This window comes from Podarcis filfolensis (genome assembly GCF_964270895.1).
Source record: "Podarcis filfolensis genome assembly, chromosome: 1".
NCBI lineage: Eukaryota > Metazoa > Chordata > Lepidosauria > Squamata > Lacertidae > Podarcis > Podarcis filfolensis.
In genome coordinates, this window is record NC_139604.1 from 69,120,899 (window position 1) to 69,142,161 (window position 21,263).

Consider the following 21,263-nt stretch of genomic DNA (forward strand, 5'->3'; position numbering starts at 1 on the left):
TAGCACTACTGAACAGCAGACCTGCCAAATTCGTTTAAACTGAACCATATCTCTAAAAATACAAATATGGGGCCAACCCTTCCTACTCCCCTCCAGGCAATTTGAGCATGCTTGTTCATTCAGAGTCTCCAGGTAAAATTCTTTACCTTTGTTGTGGATTTTTTTTTTTTTTTAGGATGATAGGTTCATTTTTTAAAAACATACACAACAACTTCACATACTCTCAGAGGGATGAGAAATGTCTTTGAGGTGATATTCAGGCAACATAAATTCCCATCCATGCCTTCAAAAAGGGAAGGGAAAAACATTTCAGAATGCATTTTTTATTTTACGGTGCCTGGTGGTTTAAATTACATGAGAAGTAACTCCTTAACAACTGAATGAACATTGGCTTAGAAGGATACTTGGCAGCCTTTGTAATGAAGCATGAAAAGGAAGCTGAAGAGGTCTCAAGTGACAAGCTAGCTTAGAAGAAAGTTTGTACAGAGGCCTTTACCTTGAATGTCTTCTAAGCGCGAGAACATTAAGTTATGTGCAGTTCACAAAATGCTGCCAAATAGGAATACAGTCAGACCATTGTTCCATCTAGCTCAGTACTGCCTACACTGATTGGCAACAGCTCTCCAAGGTTTAAGGCAGGGATCTCTCTCAGTTCTATCCGGAGATGCCAGGGACTGAACTTGGAACCTTATGCTTTCAAGACTGATGCTCTACCACTGAGCTCTTCTGACAGTCTGCTTCATTTACTGTCACAAGAAACAAAATTCTGTTAAATTTAATTCTCTTACATCTCCTGCCTGAGGGGGTTGAGGAGAGAATGTTCTTCAGAAAAGAGAGAACCACCCAACTGTAAGATCGACTTTGTATATTATTTATTCACACACAACCCCCCCCCCCAAACAACAATATGAGGAATGCTAGATGCAATGATAAAATACAATATGCTTTTAAATATATAAGGAGATGCAGCTTAAGAGGCTAGTGTAGAGGAACAACACATGCAGTTGCCAAATATCAACACAAAATGGTTCTAAATGCAGTAACAAAATACAATGCATGTTGAAAGACAGAACAAAAAAATGACTAAACAGCCTGTTACAGATAAACAACACTTTCAGTTGCCAAATGCATTTCAACCACATGGCCTTCTTCACTGGCACATAGTGAGAGTGAAATTAACTGCTTCAGAGTGGTGTTTGACACCCGAGGATGTAGATATTTTAGGACCTGCCTATTCTTGCAACTGTAATGTATTATTATTATTATTAAATTTCTGTACCCTACCCTGAGACTTTATGGTGAAGGGTGGTTAAGATATGATACATCAGCATCATCAGGCCCACGTGCCAGCTTTTCCCCATGCCTGGTACAATGGCATTATGGCTTTAGCAGCTTTATTTTCAATCCTTTTCCTAATGATCCCTAAAATGGAATTCACCTTTTGCACAGCTGCTGTTCACTGGGTTAACATGGAAGTATCCACTGTCCCTGCGAGGTCTCATTCCTGGTCGGTCATTACCATTGGCTTTTTGGTGAAATTTACCCTTGCTTGCACTGAACTGCATTTGCCATTTTCTTGTCCATTCATCCAGCTGGGTGAGTTCCCTTTGGACCTCCACACAATACGTTTCTGTTTTAACCAACTGGAACAATGTGGTATCACCGGCAAACATAGCCAGGTCACTGCTCACCCCTAACTCTAGATCATTTATGAATTAGTTAAAAAGCACAGGCGCCACAGAGGAATGGCTCCTCCATAGGAATGGCTGAACGTGCAGAGACACAACATTTTAAGTTGCGTGACCAGCCGCAGAGTCCCTGTCCCAGGAGCCTAGCTGACTAAAGGGAATAATGAATGGGGACAACAACTGTAATGGGATTAAAAAGGCCACAACTTTATTGATTTTCAGATACAGTCATACCTCATGTTACGTTTGCTTCAGGTTGTGCGTTTTCAGGTTGCATCCCGCAGTGACCCGGAAGTACCGGAAAGGGTTACTTCTGGGTTTCGCCGCTCACGCATGCGCAGACGTGCAAAATGACGCCACGTGCATACACAGAAGCGGCGAATCGTGACCTGCTCATGTGCAGTCGCGGGTTGCATTCTTTTCAGCTTGCGAACAGGCCTCTAGAACGGATCCCGTTCACAACCAGAAGTACCACTGTACAGATAAATCTTGGCATAGGCATTGGGTGTGTATCCCTCTCAGCCCTCTGGTGGGGAACTGAGGCATGACAGGATTGGTTGGAAGGAAGGGTCCATCGCAAAACACATGTTTACGCAGGTGGGCTGACCCAAACACTGGCCCACTGGCCAAGCACTTCTGACTCTACAGACAGAGACTTCCCCTCACAACCCCTTTAACGGGTACCCTGTAAACACTGCTGCTGGTAGGGGAGTGGGTCACCACTCTAACTCCCCTGGTCAGAAAATAGACTAAAGGTGGGCCGCAACCACTGCTCACTGCAGAAAAGGGACAAGCGGCCATTATGGTATCTGGTGCAGCAGCTCTCCCTATTGAACTTTGAGGACATTTTATAAATTCTTCTAAGCTTAAATAACATTTGATGGAAGTGTCTGCTTCCTCTAGTTATAAGCATAGCTCTAGGTTTAAGTATGATATACAGCCAGACTTACTGCATGTGCAAACAACATACCTTTGGGTTATTTACTGCCCAGTCAATTTATTCAGTTAATCTTTACTGCACGCAAAAATGAGCTGCAGAGTTTCAGGTTCACATGAGTATTTGTCTACCGACAGCTGCCCTTTTGAAAAACCAGGACCATATTTTTTTTTTGGTAATGAAATGTTTATAGTCTTTCACTCAACTTTCTCTTAAATCTTCCAGTCTATTAATTTCTTCTGGAGCTGTAAGCATTACTGAAACACAGCATTGTGGTTTTAGGAGAAACACTGTAGTGGTTCTTTGGCTTAAGAAAAATATAGTTGTGCCATTTTTTATTTTTTACTTTGCAGATTTTGTTCATATTATTTGATTAGGCTTCTTCATTGCCCATGCTGGCCCTATTAATATAAGAGATGGTTTCCCCCCAAATTAGGAGCACATAAACGTTTCCTCCTCCGATTTCCAAGAAGCAGCCTTTCTTAGTTTGATGGGTAGCTCAGTTGGTAAGGTATGAGACTCTTAGGTTCATGGGTTCGAGCCCCATGTTGGGCAAAAGATTCCTGCCTTGCAGAGCACTGGACTAATTGACTCTCGTGGTCCCTTCCAGCTCTACAGCTCTATGATTCTACATTGACAGTCAAAATTACCAAATCACGTTTACAATTACCAGGTGACCAGAGAGCAGTGGTAGGGAGCATTTGTCTTGCTTAAACAAAAGCTCTTCTTCTTCTTTTTCTTCTTCTTCTTCTTCTTCTTCTTCTTCTTCTTCTTCTTCTTCTATTGGTTTTTACACATATTTTCCACCATATCATCCTTTTAAATATCATTTCAAAATCTTTGGCTATCACAGCCTAAGACTTCCTTCAGCCTCAACTGATGGTTTTCTAAAATCCTTTCTAATTATGCATTTTGTTACTACAGTTATTGCTATAAATTCAAATCTTAATACCCATTCTTAATTCTTTTCACAATAATTTATATATTACTCCTTACAAAACTTCTTTTAACCCTACAAGTGATGTCAATTGTTTACAGTTACTTTCCACATACGTTGAAAGCTTCTTCCATTCCTTTAGGAAAGTCTGGTCCTGCTGGTTCTGAATTTTCACGGTTAATCTCGCCATCTCAACATAGTTCATCAATTTCTCTTGCCACTCTTCCTTAGCTGGCATTTCTTCTTACTAACAATATCCTTGCTTCAGTTATCGCACATTATTATTATTATTATTATTATTATTATTATTATTATTTATTAAATTTGTATACCACCCTCAGGGCTGTTCACAGGATAAGATCACAATATAAAAACACACCTTTCACATGGGTGGCACCGCCAAGGAATTTAGATATAGACTGTACATTTGTTTTAAATATTGAACAATCACCTTTGTGCCAAAGAAGCCCCAAACCCCTAAAAAGATACAGATACAGCTAAGAGAAAGAGAATGCCAAGGAATAAAAATGTGTCCAAAAGGCTACAACATAGTATCACCATTTTCAATTTTAAATACCCAAGAAATCTGAAAATTTTTATCCGCACTTCGGATTGTGTCATAGTTGAAGTTTAGATTGTGCTGTGTGATCTGTGGTTTCCTGATACCACATGTGGACGGTATTGTTTAATGGCTGGGAACTTACAGGCACATGCAAGGCTGAAAACCTTGACCCTAGTCAGTGCTTTTTTTCTGGGGGTACGCAGGGGTACGGATACCCCTAAACATTTTTATTTATTTAACAAAGCACTGAACCTAGTGAGCTGAGAGCATTTTCATAAAGAAGAGAGGTGAATTTGAAGTGCGTACTGACATTTGAAAGTTATTGTACTGTATCTTAATGAAACAGTACAGCATGTAGCAGACTTTTTAATTTATCAATACATTTCCACCCCACCTTTCCTCCATGATGTAACACAGCATCTATAAGAGTTTTTGATGGATCTCTTATCCAGCAATATCGAAAGCAACCCGATGGCCAGAAACAATTACAGTATAGAAAACTTTATGGAATAATGCAAAACATCAAAACTATCAAACTAAAGTCTCTGAAAGTCCTTGAATAAGTCACTGTACCAGACATTACCCGGCGGAAATCAAGCTTGTAAAGCTTTGTATCATCTGCAAATGTCCAATTCTGATATCCAACTCTCAACTCTGCTGAACAGTGTTTCCAGATAGCAACTACTGTTTTGTTCAGTTCTTCACCAACCAGTTTCTTTAATCTATAAAGAAAATGGGCAGGATGCACATCTGCCACATTTTTTGCAACACAGGGGTTTGTTTGTTTACTCATTGTTGATCTCTCATCCTGACATTGACCACACCCAGGCCTGCTTAGCTTGAGCAAGATTGTTCCATCATGTGCCTTCTGAGCATGCCCTTTGCAAAAAGCTAGATGATCAACTTTTTGACCTTTGAAGCTCACAAGGGAATTGGGCCATCCCAAAATTTTCTTAATTCAATCCACATAAAGCTGCTTGGTAGTTAAAAGAAATTTATGGCTTATAACTTGATACATTAGTTCAGAATAATGCCAGTTGATTGGAATGATGGCATTTTCTTACAATTAACATTTAAACGGCATCCTGTAATATTTTGAGATATGTCAAAATATGATGAAGATGCCATAGCATTTGAATGCGTTTGAGAATTTGGGCAGCTATTTTCTGCACCATTGAGTCCATGAGCAAATTTATGTAGTGCATATGCATTAACTGGGGATTCGTCAGCTGCCACTGGAAACTTGTAAAAGTATGTTAGGCGTGTTATTATTCAAGCTATGGGCTTGCAGTGTTGCAATGGATTTTTAGCAGAGCTTTCCACAATTAAAAGGAAAAAGAAAAAGAAAAACCTATATTCAAACTCTTTCCGCGGATAATTGATTATAATAAGTAAATGAATCATAGAATCATAGAATCATAGAATCATAGAGTTGGAAGAGACCACAAGGGCCATCGAGTCCAACCCCCTGCCAAGCAGGAAACACCATCAGAGCACTCCTGACATATGGTTGTCAAGCCTCTGCTTAAAGACCTCCAAAGAAGGAGACTCTACCACACTCCTTGGCAGCAAATTCCACTGTCGAACAGCTCTTACTGTCAGGAAGTTCTTCCTAATGTTTAGGTGGAATCTTCTTTCTTGTAGTTTGGATCCATTGCTCCGTGTCCGCTTCTCTGGAGCAGCAGAAAACAACCTTTCTCCCTCCTCTATGTGACATCCTTTTATATATTTGAACATGGCTATCATATCACCCCTTAACCTCCTCTTCTCCAGGCTAAACATGCCCAGCTCCCTTAGCCGTTCCTCATAAGGCATCGTTTCCAGGCCTTTGACCATTTTGGTTGCCCTCCTCTGGACACGTTCCAGTTTGTCAGTGTCCTTCTTGAACTGTGGTGCCCAGAACTGGACACAGTACTCCAGGTGAGGTCTGACCAGAGCAGAATACAGTGGCACTATTACTTCCCTTGATCTAGATGCTATACTCCTATTGATGCAGCCCAGAATTGCATTGGCTTTTTTAGCTGCCGCGTCACACTGTTGGCTCATGTCAAGTTTGTGGTCAACCAAGACTCCTAGATCCTTTTCACATGTACTGCTCTCAAGCCAGGTGTCACCCATCTTGTATTTGTGCCTCTCATTTTTTTTGCCCAGGTGCAATACTTTACATTTCTCCCTGTTAAAATTCATCTTGTTTGTTTTGGCCCAGTTCTCTAATCTGTCAAGGTCGTTTTGAAGTGTGATCCTGTCCTCTGGGGTGTTAGCCACCCCTCCCAGTTTGGTGTCATCTGCAAATTTGATCAGGATGCCCTTGAGTCCATCATCCAAGTCGTTGATAAAGATGTTGAATAAGACCGGGCCCAAGACAGAACCCTGTGGCACCCCACTAGTCACTCTTCTCCAGGATGAAGAGGAACCATTGATGAGCACCCTTTGGGTTCGGTCAGTCAGCCAGTTACAAATCCACTGAGTGGTAGCATAGTCAAGACCGCATTTTACCAGCTTCTTTACAAGAATATCATGGGGCACCTTGTCAAATGCCTTGCTGAAATCAAGGTAGGCTACATCCACTGCGTTCCCTTCATCTACCAGGCTTGTAATTCTGTCAAAAAACGAGATCAGGTTCGTCTGACATGACTTATTTTTCAGAAATCCATGCTGACTATTGGTGATCACAGCATTCCTTTCTAGGTGCTCACAGACTGTTTGCTTAATGATCTGCTCCAGAATCTTCCCTGGTATTGATGTCAGACTGACTGGGCGGTAATTATTTGGGTCCTCTCTTTTCCCCTTTTTGAAAATAGGGACAACATTTGCCCTCCTCCAGTCTGCCGGGACTTCGCCTGTTCTCCAGGAATTCTCAAAGATGACTGCCAGTGGTTCTGAAATCACATCTGCCAGTTCTTTTAATACTCTTGGATGCAGTTCATCTGGCCCTGGAGACTTGAATACATCTAGACTAGCCAAGTATTCTTGTACTATCTCCTTAGTTATTCTGGGCTGTGTTTCCTCTGCTGAATCATTTGCTCCAAATTCTTCAGGTCGGGCATTGTTTTCTTTATCGGAGAAGACTGAGGCAAAGATTATGCATTTTAAAAGTCCCTGGATTTCATTGGCATCAATAATATGTAAATGCCTGGCACCAACAGAAGCTTCCCTTCTGGGGTTAATGCCAGCTTTGTTGGATAAGAGATTATTTTTATTTGGACTGTGATGAGGAAAAGGTAGTTTTTTCAATGCATGGAGAGATTAATGTCACACCTACCCATAGCAAACAAGTAACAGATTGAGTCAATCCAGCCTTGAGAGTAGATGCGCTCCATGCGGCAGGGTGGTAGATTGGGGAAGTCTACCAACCATCCTCATCTCAGGGAGAAACTGCCATTTACATAAGGCAGAATGGAAAAGCACACATTATTTATCTTTCCCTCTCTATCCCCTTCCAAAACTGTACTATACTCCTCCCTCATTTACACTGAACTTACAGAAGCAGCATGACTGGGGACCTTTTGCCTCAATGGACGTAAAGAAGTCCCTGCAGCAAACAAATCCGATTTGTTACAGGCCGTCCACAATAAGAATTTTAATGATACACTGCAATAGCCCTCTGGGGTACATGAAGACAAAAGAGAACGAAAAGAGCAGCTCCAGGAAAGTGGAACAAATTGCAGAAGTGTGTAAGGCAGTGTGCCCTGTGGTGAGAGAAGGAAGGCATCCATGGGCTCTGGAGTTAGATATCTCTGGTTAAAGATGTGATCCCACCATTTTATTTATTTATTTGACATTTCTATACCATTTAATTGTTTTCATTTCTAAGCAGCGTACATAAAAGCAACTCCCAGAACATGGGGCACAAAAACAATGGCACATAACACCAAGGGCTACATTAACATGCCAGCTGGAATAAGAAAGTCTTTTTAGTTTTGCACTTTCCGTTTATGAAAATGAGAGCCTAACATAGATACCCAAAGTAGAAAGTCAGAACGCTGTGTTCCAGAGCACCACCTTTCCACAATGACCCTGAGCAATGAACTGAGTGCCAAATGTTGTTAGTTGACTTCAACGTAAGATGCTGTCCCTTCATTTTATCAGGGCCAAACTTCGCAAAACAGTTCTGCCCTTGAATGCTGGCTCTCCCTCAAAAAATGCTCCTGCCCCATCTCCAGATTGAATAAGAACTCTAGCATGGTCATTGACCACAGCAGAGAAACTGAACTACTGTATAAGCTCAGATTAAGTAAAGGCCAAATAATTTTTTTTTTTTTTTTACTATTTGCCAAAACTTTATTTTTCATGTGAATTCTGGACACAGTGACCCCATTATTATCCCAGCATGATTCACTATGTGGGTAGGCAAACTAAGGCCCAGGGGCTGGATCCAGCCCAATCGCCTTCTAAATCCGGCCCTTGGGCAGTCCGGGAATCACCGTGTTTTTACATGAGTAGAATGTGCTTTTATTTGAAATGCATCTCTGGGTTATTTGTGGGGCATAGGAATTCGTTCTTTTTCTTTTCTTTTCAAAATATAGTCTGGCCCCCCATAAGGTCTGAGGGACAGTGGACCAGACCCCTGCTGAAAAAGTTTGCTGACCCCCCATCCACTAGCACGTGGAAGTCATAATTGTCTCCCAGTACCACACAAACTCCCTGGAAAAGACCCTGATGTTCGGAAAGATGGAGGGCACAAGGAGAAGGGGGCGACAGAGGACGAGATGGTTGGACAGTGTTCTCGAAGCTACAAACATGAGTCTGACCAAACTGAGGGAGGCAGTGGAAGACAGGAGTGCCTGGCGTGCTCTGGTCCATGGGGTCACGAAGAGTCAGACACGACTAAACAACTAAACAACAACCACACCAACAATTTGGATGGTAAATTTGTTTCCCCAAAAGATCCCCGAATACACAGGTAAATTGGGTTGGTTGACTGTGGAATGAGATTCTTTTTTTACCTGTTACAGTAATAGAAACAATGAGGTCTTCATATCTCCTAAGGCAGCCAACCCTCTGCCCACAAGATGTTGCCAGACTACAACTCCCATTATTCCATACTGGCTGGGGATGATGGTAGCTGGAATCCAACAATATCTGGAAAGCACCACATTGGCTGCCCATCCTAAAGACAACAGCAGACCTTGGAAGGCCTGAAACAAATATACAAAAATTTCAGGGTAGTCACACATGCAAAAAAGGGGAAAGCTGTGTTTCGTGGGATTTTCAACTCCCCAAGTCTATACAGTGGTACACCGGGTTAAGAACTTAATTCATTCTGGAGGTCCGTTCTTAACCTGAAACTGTTCTTAACCTGAGACACCACTTTAGCTAATGGGGCCTCCTGCTGCCGTCACGCCATCGCTGCGCGATTTCTGTTCTCATCCTGAAGCAAATTTCTTAACCCAAGGTACTATTTCTGGGTTAGCAGTCTGTAACCTGAAGTGTCTGTAACCCAAGGTACCACTGTACTTCTTTGTCAGAGGTCTTTGTGCACCACCACAGAAACAAAGTCTGAAATTCCCATCTTATCCTGATATGAAATACATGTATAAATATGAACCCCTCTCAACCAATCACTTGCATGTTGATGAACTAATGCAAAGGGCAGGTTTCACAGCTGGTAGATCTGTGTTCCAATACCTGCAAGGTGTTCAAAGAGGTGCAAGGGACCCATAATTTTTTAAAAACTATTCTCTGTAGTCTTTATCATTATCCATTTCCCCCTTTCTTTGCAGGCATAGATTGTTAAGCTATGAAGGGCTAATGCTACACAAAAATAAACATTTCAAAATGTCACGGTATGTTTTCGTGGTGGTGTTATTGAGCAATAGAAAGAGAATTCCCCACCCATCCAGTGCAATAAGAATGAGTGCCAGACAAACATTTTCAGCTCTCTCATTTAGGTAGGTACAGTATGCCAGAACTACCTGGTGTTCTGCTTTGCAGGTTCAGAAAGGTTTCATCATAATATGCCATATCTTGATTTTGTGGAAATGTTTGCTTTCCAATTTGTTCTTGGTCATTATCATCCCTTTCTTGGCGTTGTGAAACTGTTTGATTTCCAGATTGACTAAAGCAGATGGCAGTGCAATCCTACAAACTGTGTAGTTCTGGTTATGGAAACATTTGCGCTTCTGAAAATTCTGGATGTCATCTTTCAGACCCTTCAGATTAAGGAGACTGTCATTATGTATTGATGCTTTGCTGAGTAGCACCCATGATTGAAATCCACCCCCTGTAACCACGGCATCCTTCTTGTTAGATTGATTAAGCTTTACACAGCTGGGAAGGATTACTCTCTTAATATACATAAGTAAACATTGTCTTCATCATTATGGAAAGGTTAACATTGGCACGGCTTATTTGCTCTTGCAAATTTAAAGCTGTCCGCAGCACCAGTTACCTACTTAACAGATGTCGTCCACTGTTAGCCAGAATCAAAAAGGTTTGGCTCCTGTTTTTGCCAAGTACTATCACCAAGAGCATGTGTTCACAGCAAATCAAAACATAAAATTCCCACCAAGGATCGAGGGTGCAGGAGACGTAAAGGTAAAGGTAAAGGAACCGCTGACCATTAGGTCCAGTCGCGGACGACTCTGGAGTTGCGCGCTCATCTCACTCTATAGGCCGAGGGAGCCGGCGTTTGTCCGCAGACAGCTTCCGGGTCATGTGGCCAGCATGACTAAGCCACTTCTGGCGAACTAGAGCAGTGCATGGAAATGCCGTTTACCTTCTCGCCACAGTGGTACCTGTTTATTTACTTGCACTTTGATGTGCTTTCGATCTGCTAGGTGGGCAGGAGCAGGGACCGAACAACGGGAGCTCACCCCAACGCAGGGATTCGAACCACCAACCTTCTGATCAGCAAGCCCTAGGCTCTGTGGTTTAGACCACAGTGCCACCCGTGGCAGGAGGTACTTTAAAAACACTTTACCACTACGAGGTACTTTAAAAACAAATGTATATTTCAACAGAAGTAAATTCCATCTGCCATTTATGTGTAATGCAGGCATAGCAAAAATTTATTAGTATATAAATGTGTTTGCCAAGAAACCAACATATAGGCAACCTGGCATAAGCTAGAAAATAATCACCTATAAAACCAACATATGATATGTTGAAAGACATAACCAGACTATCCATAGAACATCAGTTATTGAGCCATATAGAAATATGGCAGATGAAAGAGAAAACATTCCTCATTTGATTCCCCCCTTCCCTTATGCAAGGCATTTTTTAAAATAAAAAGATGAGTAAGTAGTTAGAACCCAGATGGGAGCAACCTGAAAACTACTTTAACATCCTAAAGTGCCTTAACAGATTCATTAATATGCATTATCAATTAAATAAATGTTCTTATATGCAAAGTATTATTTAAAACACTTGCTACTCTGCACAATGAAATAAGTGCAGTTCAAAATAGTCAGCAGTTTATGTTAATGAAGCCCCTTAGGACAGTTGGGAATGATAAACAACTGAATCAGCAACAGTTCAGAACATCCCACCATGCAGACTGCAGATTCAAGTCCCCAACTCTGGCTTTTCCAGGATTGCTGGTTCAGAAGGAATGGGAAGACTACAAAGAATCAATGCAGATGAAGAACTTTATAGAGAAATGTAACTTATTTTGGGGTGCGGTAAGTTACCAAAGGGGAAGAAGGAGAAGGGCACAAGGAGAAGGGGACGACAGAGGATGAGATGGTTGGACAGTGTTCTCAAAGCTACCAGCATGAGTTTGACCAAACTGTGGGAGGCAGTGGAAGACAGGAGTGCCTGGCATGCTCTGGTCCATGGGGTCACGAAGAGTCGGACACGACTAAACGACTAAACAACAACAAGTTACCAAATTTGAATATGCAGACAAGAATTTAGATTAGTATTGTCCTTGTTTAAATTTTGTGCTGCAGCCTATTAAAAAGGGGAGAGAAACTATTCCTAGTGAGCAAAGGACCATTATCACTTCAGTACATCACTTTTGCAAGACAACTTTGTATCCAGTGCATGAGTACCTCTTTGACCTGCTTGTGCTAGAATGGGTGAAATGCAGCTTTGCATAACCCCATCCATGCTTGGCTCTTTAACTGACACTTAATGGAATGGCACTCCATCAGAGCCTTCCTAATGGCATCCACAACATCATTTAACACATAGCAATTGTGTGGCCTTTGATCCAGAGCTGTGAAGAGTTGCTGACCCAGAATGGATTCATGCAAAACTTCTACATAAATGGGTGAGTGGCCTCTTTAGAGATGTCAGACTGAAGATGTTGCTCCTCATTATCACCTTCTCCGTTTTTGTGAATTCGTAATAAGAAGGCTGAGCTAAACTGTGTCCTCACCAGCAACTCATTCTGAACAGCATCTCATGTTATAAGGAACAAGAGATTATGATGATCTGATGATGGACCAGCAATGTTGGCTCTGTCCTCTGGTCTGCTTCCAAGCTGACAAAGAGCTCCCTATTCCCTTCTGGCAGAACAATAACCGAAAGTTTTTCAGAGTCCTCCCCTTCTAATTGTTTGAAGTAGGGTGCTAAAAGACAGTGAGGGAATACTCTACTTGACCAAGCCCCACCTGCAGTATACATTTAAAGCAGTATCATACCACTTTAAACAATCATGGCTTCCCCCAAAGAATCATGGGAGCTGTATTTTGCTAAGGGTCCTGAGAGCTTTTAGGAAACTCCTGAACTCTTCACAGAGTTACAATTCTCAGAGTGGTTGAATGGCCAATCCCTCTTCCCAGGGATATTTTCATGAGTAAAAATTCCTTTTCTACCCCGTAAACCAGCAGGCTATTGAAAGTCTCAAGGGAAGCCTCTAAAACTGGGAGGAAAAAGGCCAGGTGGGATGATGGACAACCCTTGTCCTGTCACCCTACCCCTCCTCAAGATCCCGTCAGCCCCCTCAGGATCCAGGGCACCACAAGATCTCACAGGTAGATCTTGCTTCCTCCAATCATCTGTGGTGGTCGCCCCACAAGTCAGCTGACAGCTTCAACCAGGCCTGCTGGTCTATAAGTTGCTGCAAACGAGATGGCCCCTAGAGGAGGAATGCTGCATAAGTCCTCCCCAGCAGATTCCGATTTCTGGGCAGAACAAGATAGAGGGAGGCACTCCTTCAGGTTACACACTACAAGTCTTCAGAACAGCCACCACAAATTTGTGAATGCCATAGAAAACCAACACGCCTTACAAAACGGGTGCCAGTATGGTGTAGTATTTTCACCAGTTGCTATAACAATTCTGCAGTTCTGAATTCAAAACGATTGGACTCAACGGCGTTCTTTTCACTTATTACAATAGACTTTGGATTAAATCCCCAGAGCCTTCAAAGCCACTAATCGTGTTTCCTTTAAAATGAAAGCTGTTCTGTTTCCCAGGGGACTTTTAGATGCTAATTGCACTATTTTTAGATTCTTCTGTTGTACAACACACTGGCATATTCAAATGTCATTTGCCCATTCCAAATGCCCCTTTATTTATTTCAAAAGTGACTGAATTCAAAGTCCTGTTTTTTCCAGATTTCCTCCCCCTTTTATACCATCTCATTCTTTGCTCCTCAACATTTTCTCCCCTTAGAATCCATGGCACTTCCCTTTCCTAATATTCCTTCATTCCTTTCATCTCCTTTTCATTGTGGTGTCTGTTATCCTCTCACAACTTTACTCCATTTCTCTTTTGCTTCTGTGTTCTCTTGACTGCTCAGATTCATTTGCAGGCTTTCAATCACCACGTTTGATGATTTACCAAACCTATATTTCTCAGCTTGCATTTTTCCTTTCTGAGCAATCCTGTACCTCTCTCTGACATTTTCTCTTCAACACTGTGTTATTTGAGTCCAAAGGACTTGACCTTGTATGGTGGGGGTAGCTAACCTTTTTCTGTCTGAGGGCCACATTCAAGGTTAGCCAGCTCTTTGAGGGCCACATCATGCCAGTGGTGATGATGGCCAAAGTTGATGTACATGTGCAGCATACTCGCCACACATGAAGACTACAAACATACAGCACACCCCCTCACCACATGGGCAGGCACACAGCTATCCTTCTCCCCATTCTCTCTTTCTCTCACACACAACACACACACACCCCTCTAACACACATACAGGAGGAGAACACACATGTACCCATCATCACACTTACCTGAAAGAAGAGGTTTAAATCTTCTCCTATCCCAGAACTGTGATGGGAAGAAATAAGGGCTCTAGCAGGCCGTTTCATAGAATTATAGAATCATAGAATTGTAGAGCTGGAAGGAACCCCAGGGGTTATCTACTCCAACCCCCTGCAATGCAGAAGCCATCGTACCTCTGCTTGAAAACCTCTAAGGAAGTAGAGTCCACTCCCGAGGAATACCGTACCACTGTTGAGTAACTCTTACTGTCAGAAAGTTCTTCTTGAGGTTTAGTCAGAATCTCCTTCCTTGCAATTTGAATCCATTGGTTCAAATCCTAGCCTCTGTAGCAGGAGAAAATAAGCTTTCTCCACCTTCCATGTGGAAGTCCTTTAGATATTAGAATATCATATCTCCTCTCAGTCTCCTCTTATCCAGGCTAAACATACCCAACTCCCTCAACCATTCCTCATAAGGCTTGGTTTCCAGGCCCTTTATAATCCTGGTTGCCCTTCTTTGCTCTCGTTCCATCTTGTCTATATCCTTCTTAAATTGTGATGCCCAGAACTGGACACAAGACTCCAGGTGTGGTCAGGCTTAGCAGGCCTGATCCAGCCTATAGGCCGTGGATTGTCTGCCTCTGTTGTAGGGGAACCTGGGGGGGGCAGTGATTGCTAGAGGAGATATATACACAGTGGGCAGGTTGCTAGGCTGGCGAAGAACCATCACTAAAGAGAGCTAGTAACTACAGAGCAATCCCTCAATGGAATAGGGGCTTTTGTAAAGGCAGACTTAAGAGCTTTTGATTAGAAAAATAAAATAAGTTCCGGATGAAGGGAGAAACAAGCTAATACTGGGATTTATTAATATGTGCACTGGGCTGGTCTTGCATTAGCAGCACAATGGATTAGAGTGCCTTTGCTGTCATCTAAATGCTATTATGAATATTTTAATTACTGAATGACTGATACACTGCTATTGGGGTGTGTGTACTTTACAGCATATAACAGGACAGCTTCTTGCCTTGAGAAGCTTACTATCTAAAATTTGACATTTACCTACTTGTTTGTTTCTAGAAGTATTTCTGCACTGCCATATCATAAAAGCCAAACAGGTTTATGGGGGGGAGGGGGATTGTATTTTTTTGTTATGTTTTGGAACATCAAGATCAATGATAATGCCCAACCTTATGCTGCTTTTAACTTGCTGTAACAGTATTTCTTTATGCTTTTATCTTTGGCACATTTTGTTTAATAATTAAAATAAAATAGGGTGGTGTACAATGTTAAAACATAAAACACCATTCAAAAAATAAAAGTACGGATAACTATCAAAATGACTAATCAAAATCAAAATTAAAACAACTACAAAGGCCTGCCAGCATGAAAATGTATTCAAGAGATGCCTGAAAGTCAAAAATGAGAATGGCTGATGAATCCCTGTGGGAAGAATACTCCACAGTATGGGAGCAGAGACACTAAAATGCCCAATTTTTGGTTGAGGCCAGTTGGGTCTCTGTGACGTGGAAGACATCTCACCGCGACTCTGAGTGACCTTGGTGAGCGAGTTGGGACATAAGGACTGAAATATTGGCAAAAAACAAAGAAAGGGGAGATGAGGTGGTAGGAATAAAAAGGGAAGCAACACACAATTATTTCATTTATGCATGCTTAGCCTTACCTTGTTTGTCAATAAGAACAATAAGAATAGTCAATAAGAACAATAAGAATAGTTAAAGTAGTTTTCATGCCATGGAGAAGGCATGAGAGAGAGAAGGCATCACACATTACACATTCCCTATGTGCTTCTCATATAGGCTGCCAATGCTATCAACAAAGGAGGGGGCTTAATCACTCATGCCACTCTTCATACAATGTAATATATTCCTCTGTGAGGAAGATTTAGCAGACAAGGCAATTCTAATTTTCAATATTCTGGAGTGGGGGGGGGAACCCTTTAGCTTGCTTGTTCTTTCTTGTTCACTTCTAGAAGCCATGAAAGGCAGGCTGGCTGCTGGCAATGGTCCTTTTCAAGGTTTTAATTTGAGGAAACGCTGCCAATGAAAAAGCTGAAGAACACGATGCTACACAGATTTCAAAAATCTTCAGTTTTCGATAAATGTTCTGAGAGCATATATTCATGCTGACATTAGAGATCAAAAGATGACTGAAATGTGTAGGTGTAATAGAGGAAAAACTTAAGCCCCCCCCCCGACTTTTATATTTAATAGCGGATTTATAATCCCCATTTTTGTGTGAGCCAGCAAAATTACATTAGGTGGCTTTTCCATCAATGTTGGCGTTTTGTTTGAAAATGGAATAAAATGGTTATGAGAGTAGATTTACCTCTCAGCTTCCATTCTATGGCAGGACAAGAACATATTGTCCTGGTTTGAATTTTGTGCTGCTGCCTACTGAAAAAGAAAGGCAGTCCATTTTCATTTAATTTTTTTTTAATTCATATTGGAAATAACCTTAGAATCTAAAAAAGAAAATATAACAAATACAAATAAGAAGGAAAGAGCATAATGCAATATAATCAGTAGGGGGAACAATAGGTACCTGTCAAAGATTAAAAGCATTTTCTTTTTTGCTTGTTTGCAGGCATTCAAGAAGAGTCTGGCAAAAACAACAGCTTACAATTAGGCTGCATTGAAGTTTGATAGTTCAAGGATCCCTAAAGTTTCAAAAGACTAACATATATTGCTGGAACCATCTGAGTATTATTTATATGTTTTACATAAACAGGTGGAAACTTTATTTGCATTAGCCACTAGTCAGATTTAAATTTTATATGTAAAATATCTATATCTATCTATTTATCTATCTATATCTATCTATCATGTTTTACATATAAAATTTAAAATTTTCACATTGGTAAAAAAAAAATAGTATTTCTTCAGTTGTCCCCAACTTAATCTTAATTTTTGGTTTTTTGTGTTAAAAAGAAAAGTGTTCTCAGTGGGGAAAAGACCATTATGTTCTTCAGTGCAAGACAATTTTGCATCCATAGCAGAAGAGTCCCTTTCCCACCTGCCTTTGCTAGAAGGGATATAAAATGCAGCTCTGCATAATCCAATCCATTCTTGGCTCTTTAACTAGAACTTAATTGAGTGACACCCCATCAGCCCCTTCCTAATGGCATCAGTAGCATAGCAATTGTATGGCCTTTGATTCAGAGCTGAACATGGTTTCTCTGATACTGGAAGTAATTTATAGCCATCATGACCATCTCCACGCTTCTGTCTCTACAGTAATGTGTTATTAAACTAAAATAACACACACACACACACACACACACACACACACACCCTTTTGTAAAGCAAGTCTTAAAAAAATAAACATAACTGTTAAACAGCTATTAAATGTGATGTGTGGAAGGATGAAAATGCAGGAAATGAGCATGGTGGAGCAAATCAGCCATGGTTTCCTTCAGCATTTGAGCTGAATGGGCAACTTCTCAGGTGTGCATGATGGAGCAGAAACACCACTAACCGTTTCCAAGATGGGTCAATGCCTCAAACATCTCTGGGACAAACAGAGCCCTTTATTTTCTGCTTGAAACGCCATACAATTGCATAGCCCTCAATTGCCAGCATTTAATGTGCCAGATACCATGGCTTTTGAAGGGAGCATGATCTAGTGAATTGGTTCACAACACAAAACTACATATAAAAAACACAAAATACATAATAAAAACAAAGACAACCCAATAATCCCTCGTTCCACAACATATTCTAAAAGAGCTTTGGATGTCAATCAGCCAAAGGTCTTGTTAAAGAGGAACGTTTTCACCTGACATCCAGCCGAACCTCCATGGATCCTGCAAACGGAGAGCCATTGGGGAAAAGGCCCATTTCATGTTTCCACCCTCCAGACCTCTTATGGAGGAGGCACACGAAGGAGGGCCTTAGAGGATGATCTTGGTGTCTGGGTAGATTCATATGGAGAGAGGCGGTCCTTGGGGTATTGCAGTCCTGCCATTTGCTGCCTAGGGGAGGAGACCAGCAGCGGCTCCTTTGTCAAGAGGCTACTGGAGAGGCAGCACTGGGGTATGCTGCCAAGGAGGTGGCAGAACCAGCTTCCAAGAAGTGTGCTACAGCCGTCACTGCCATTGCAACAGTGGCAGCAGGCAATGCATTCCTTGGAGGCCAATTTGCTTCCTCTGTGGATCCTGCTGCCCAGTAAATAAGGTGCCTCAATAAATAAAGTGCCTCTTTGTCCTATGTTGATAATGTTGCTCTAGGATCCTAGTAAATCTCCCCCCTCCACCATGAACTCTTCACAGTTTCTCCCTCCCATGGAAATATGAAATTCTAGTCCTGATTGTACTAAACAAGATACTATATTATTTCAGCTCCCTTGTGAATTGGTTTGACTTCTCTAAAGCCACGTGACCTCCCTATTTCCCATTCTTATGCAACTTGGAGTGTCCTGTGTCATAGCACCAAAGTCCCTGAGCTAATGCATAATCAGATAAGCAGTTTAATATAGTGACTGCAATAACTTTGTCCTGTTTCATTAAATATAGTCCACTAGTGCATTGAAATCAGCCAGCCCTTTTCCCAGAACGCTACCCAGGCTTCAGATATTAACAAGGTTACTGTACTTAAGCATCATTAGCTTAACTGTGTCAACGCAGCTAACAACATATCACTCAAACACGTATGAAGGAGTGTATTATTAGTGGTCCCATTAATTAAGCATGCCAATTTGTTGATAATTAACTCGAGAAATTTATGGCTTTCGAAAAACAATTACAGTAGCTGATATAAACACATTAGGTAATGATAGCAGTGCCAAGTTTAATTGCTTCCAAGAAGAATGGCTGATATTAACACCACAATCACCACTATTCATGTTTGATAGCGGTATGTAAATGTGGCAATTATTAGTTTTAGGTTTCAACTTTTGAAAGTCTACTTTATTTATTGCATATGATTAATTTATAATAAAAAATGTGAGAACACACCGTTTTCTTGCTCTGAGAAAGGCTTTGCAACACATGCGTGTGCGAGAGCTTCTCAAGACAGGATAAGGAGGCATTTTCCCGAAAATCCCACCATGGTTAAATAAAAAAAGGAGCAGCTTGGATTTATCACCATTAAGCACATTTGGACATTATTTTGCACTTAGAAACGGGGTGAGGAATTATTCCTTTGAAGTGTTCCCAGCTCTTAAAAAGAAGCAAAGGGAGTCTTTGGAGAACGGGGCAGGCAGGGTTGTGAGAGTGGCTGAATATGAACATGGAGGATTGAATATTATGGGGAAATGTTCATTAAATCGGCCTCATTTTTTATCACAAAGCCAGCAGGAATGTTACCTTTTATTGCTTTAATATAATGAAGCTCGGTATTTCTGGAGAGACTGTTACTGACCATGGTACGTCGTTTGGAAAATGAATGCATTTCCCTAAGTAAAGTACTTTGAAGCAAACCTTGTTTTTAATAAGCATTCTTGAAAGCTGTAGCCTTGGCAGTTCTTTTGCCTGTTATGAGTCAAGTGATTATTTGTTTTCTTTTTTCTTTTTACCTGTTAAAGATAAAATGGAAACTGGAAACAAATAGATTGCAATTTACCAAATATTAAAAGAGGTGTTTTTTAAAAAGGAAGAGGACTGTGAGATTTGAAGAAGAGAAACTCAGGGAGCAAAAGATACATGAGCAGTGCTTTTGTTCAGGGGGTATACAAGGGTACGCAGTACCAACACTTCTTTTTGTTAAAAAGTGTGGCATTTACTGTAATAATTCTTTTTTTAAAAAAATAAATAAATATTGATGCATTTTCCAGTGCCTATTTACATACAATTATCATCCCATCAAAGTCTTTTTTGGGCTTCTCAACCTAACCTTTTTTGACATCCTACATCATTTTCTTTGTTTTGCTACATCTCCTTTTATTCTTCCAACCTATTTTCACTCCTTCAGTTCGCTTATCCTTTCTACAGATGACCATAAATTTATCCCCGCTTGAAAATTTACATTAATACCATATTTTTTTTTCCAAATATTCTCCAAGACAATCCCACTTGCTTCTCATACTATAACAACTTCATGGTGAGTACCGGCACTTATTTTTCTAGAAAAAAAGCACTGTGCATGAATGTGAATTTGACCATCAAAAGACATGTACATATCCTCTGTTTTTTGCAGAGGTTCACTGCTGAGATCACTGTACAATAGACTATGTCACTATAGCAGTTCTAAGACTATACGCAGTGGTGCCCTGATGAGTCCTAAGATAAAGCTGAGGTGAACTTTCTCAGGGGGCAGTTTGTTTCTGAGAAAACCTCTGAGATTTTCCTTTGCTCACTACCACACCTGGAAAAGAATGACACTTTGTTCAGCAATTCCTCTTAAGATTCTCAACCATCTTTTGGCAGTTGCTGCCATTTCCTCCCTTCATAAAATTCCAGAATTACACTAAGTCCAATAGAGGAAGGAAAATGGTGGCGATTCTGGTACTTGCAGCAAAAACAACAACAACTGTGGCAGGGAGAAGGGGAAGCTGGGCTACAGCCATTGCAAATGCCTCATTCCTGACATACTGTTGAAGAATTTCTCCTTATGAGGAATGGTTGAAGGAGCTATGGGTATGTTTAGCCTGGCAAAGAGGAGACTGAGAGGAGATATGAGAGCCATCTTCAAATATCTCAAGGGCTGCCACATGGAGGAGGGAGCAACTTTGTTCTCTCCTTTTCTGGAGGGTACATATAACTACCATGCAACTACTCAGAAATAAATGGTACTGAGTTCAGTGTGCCTTACTACCAGGTAAATAAGTAAAGGATTGCAGCCTTATAAACTGAGTGTGTTCCTCGAAAAAGAAGCCTTGTGAACCATGTCAGTCCAGAAACATTTCCTTTAGTTATTCATGATCTCCCTCTCCCCCTGCTTTCTATTTTATAGGAAGCTATTTCAATTTATCTTGTTGGAATACGGGATTATCAAAGACAGCTTTGTAACGTTAAAAGGGAATTTTATCTGCCTATATTAAGCCGTTGGCTTAATTTGCAATCTTTGAATTCAAGGAAGAAAAA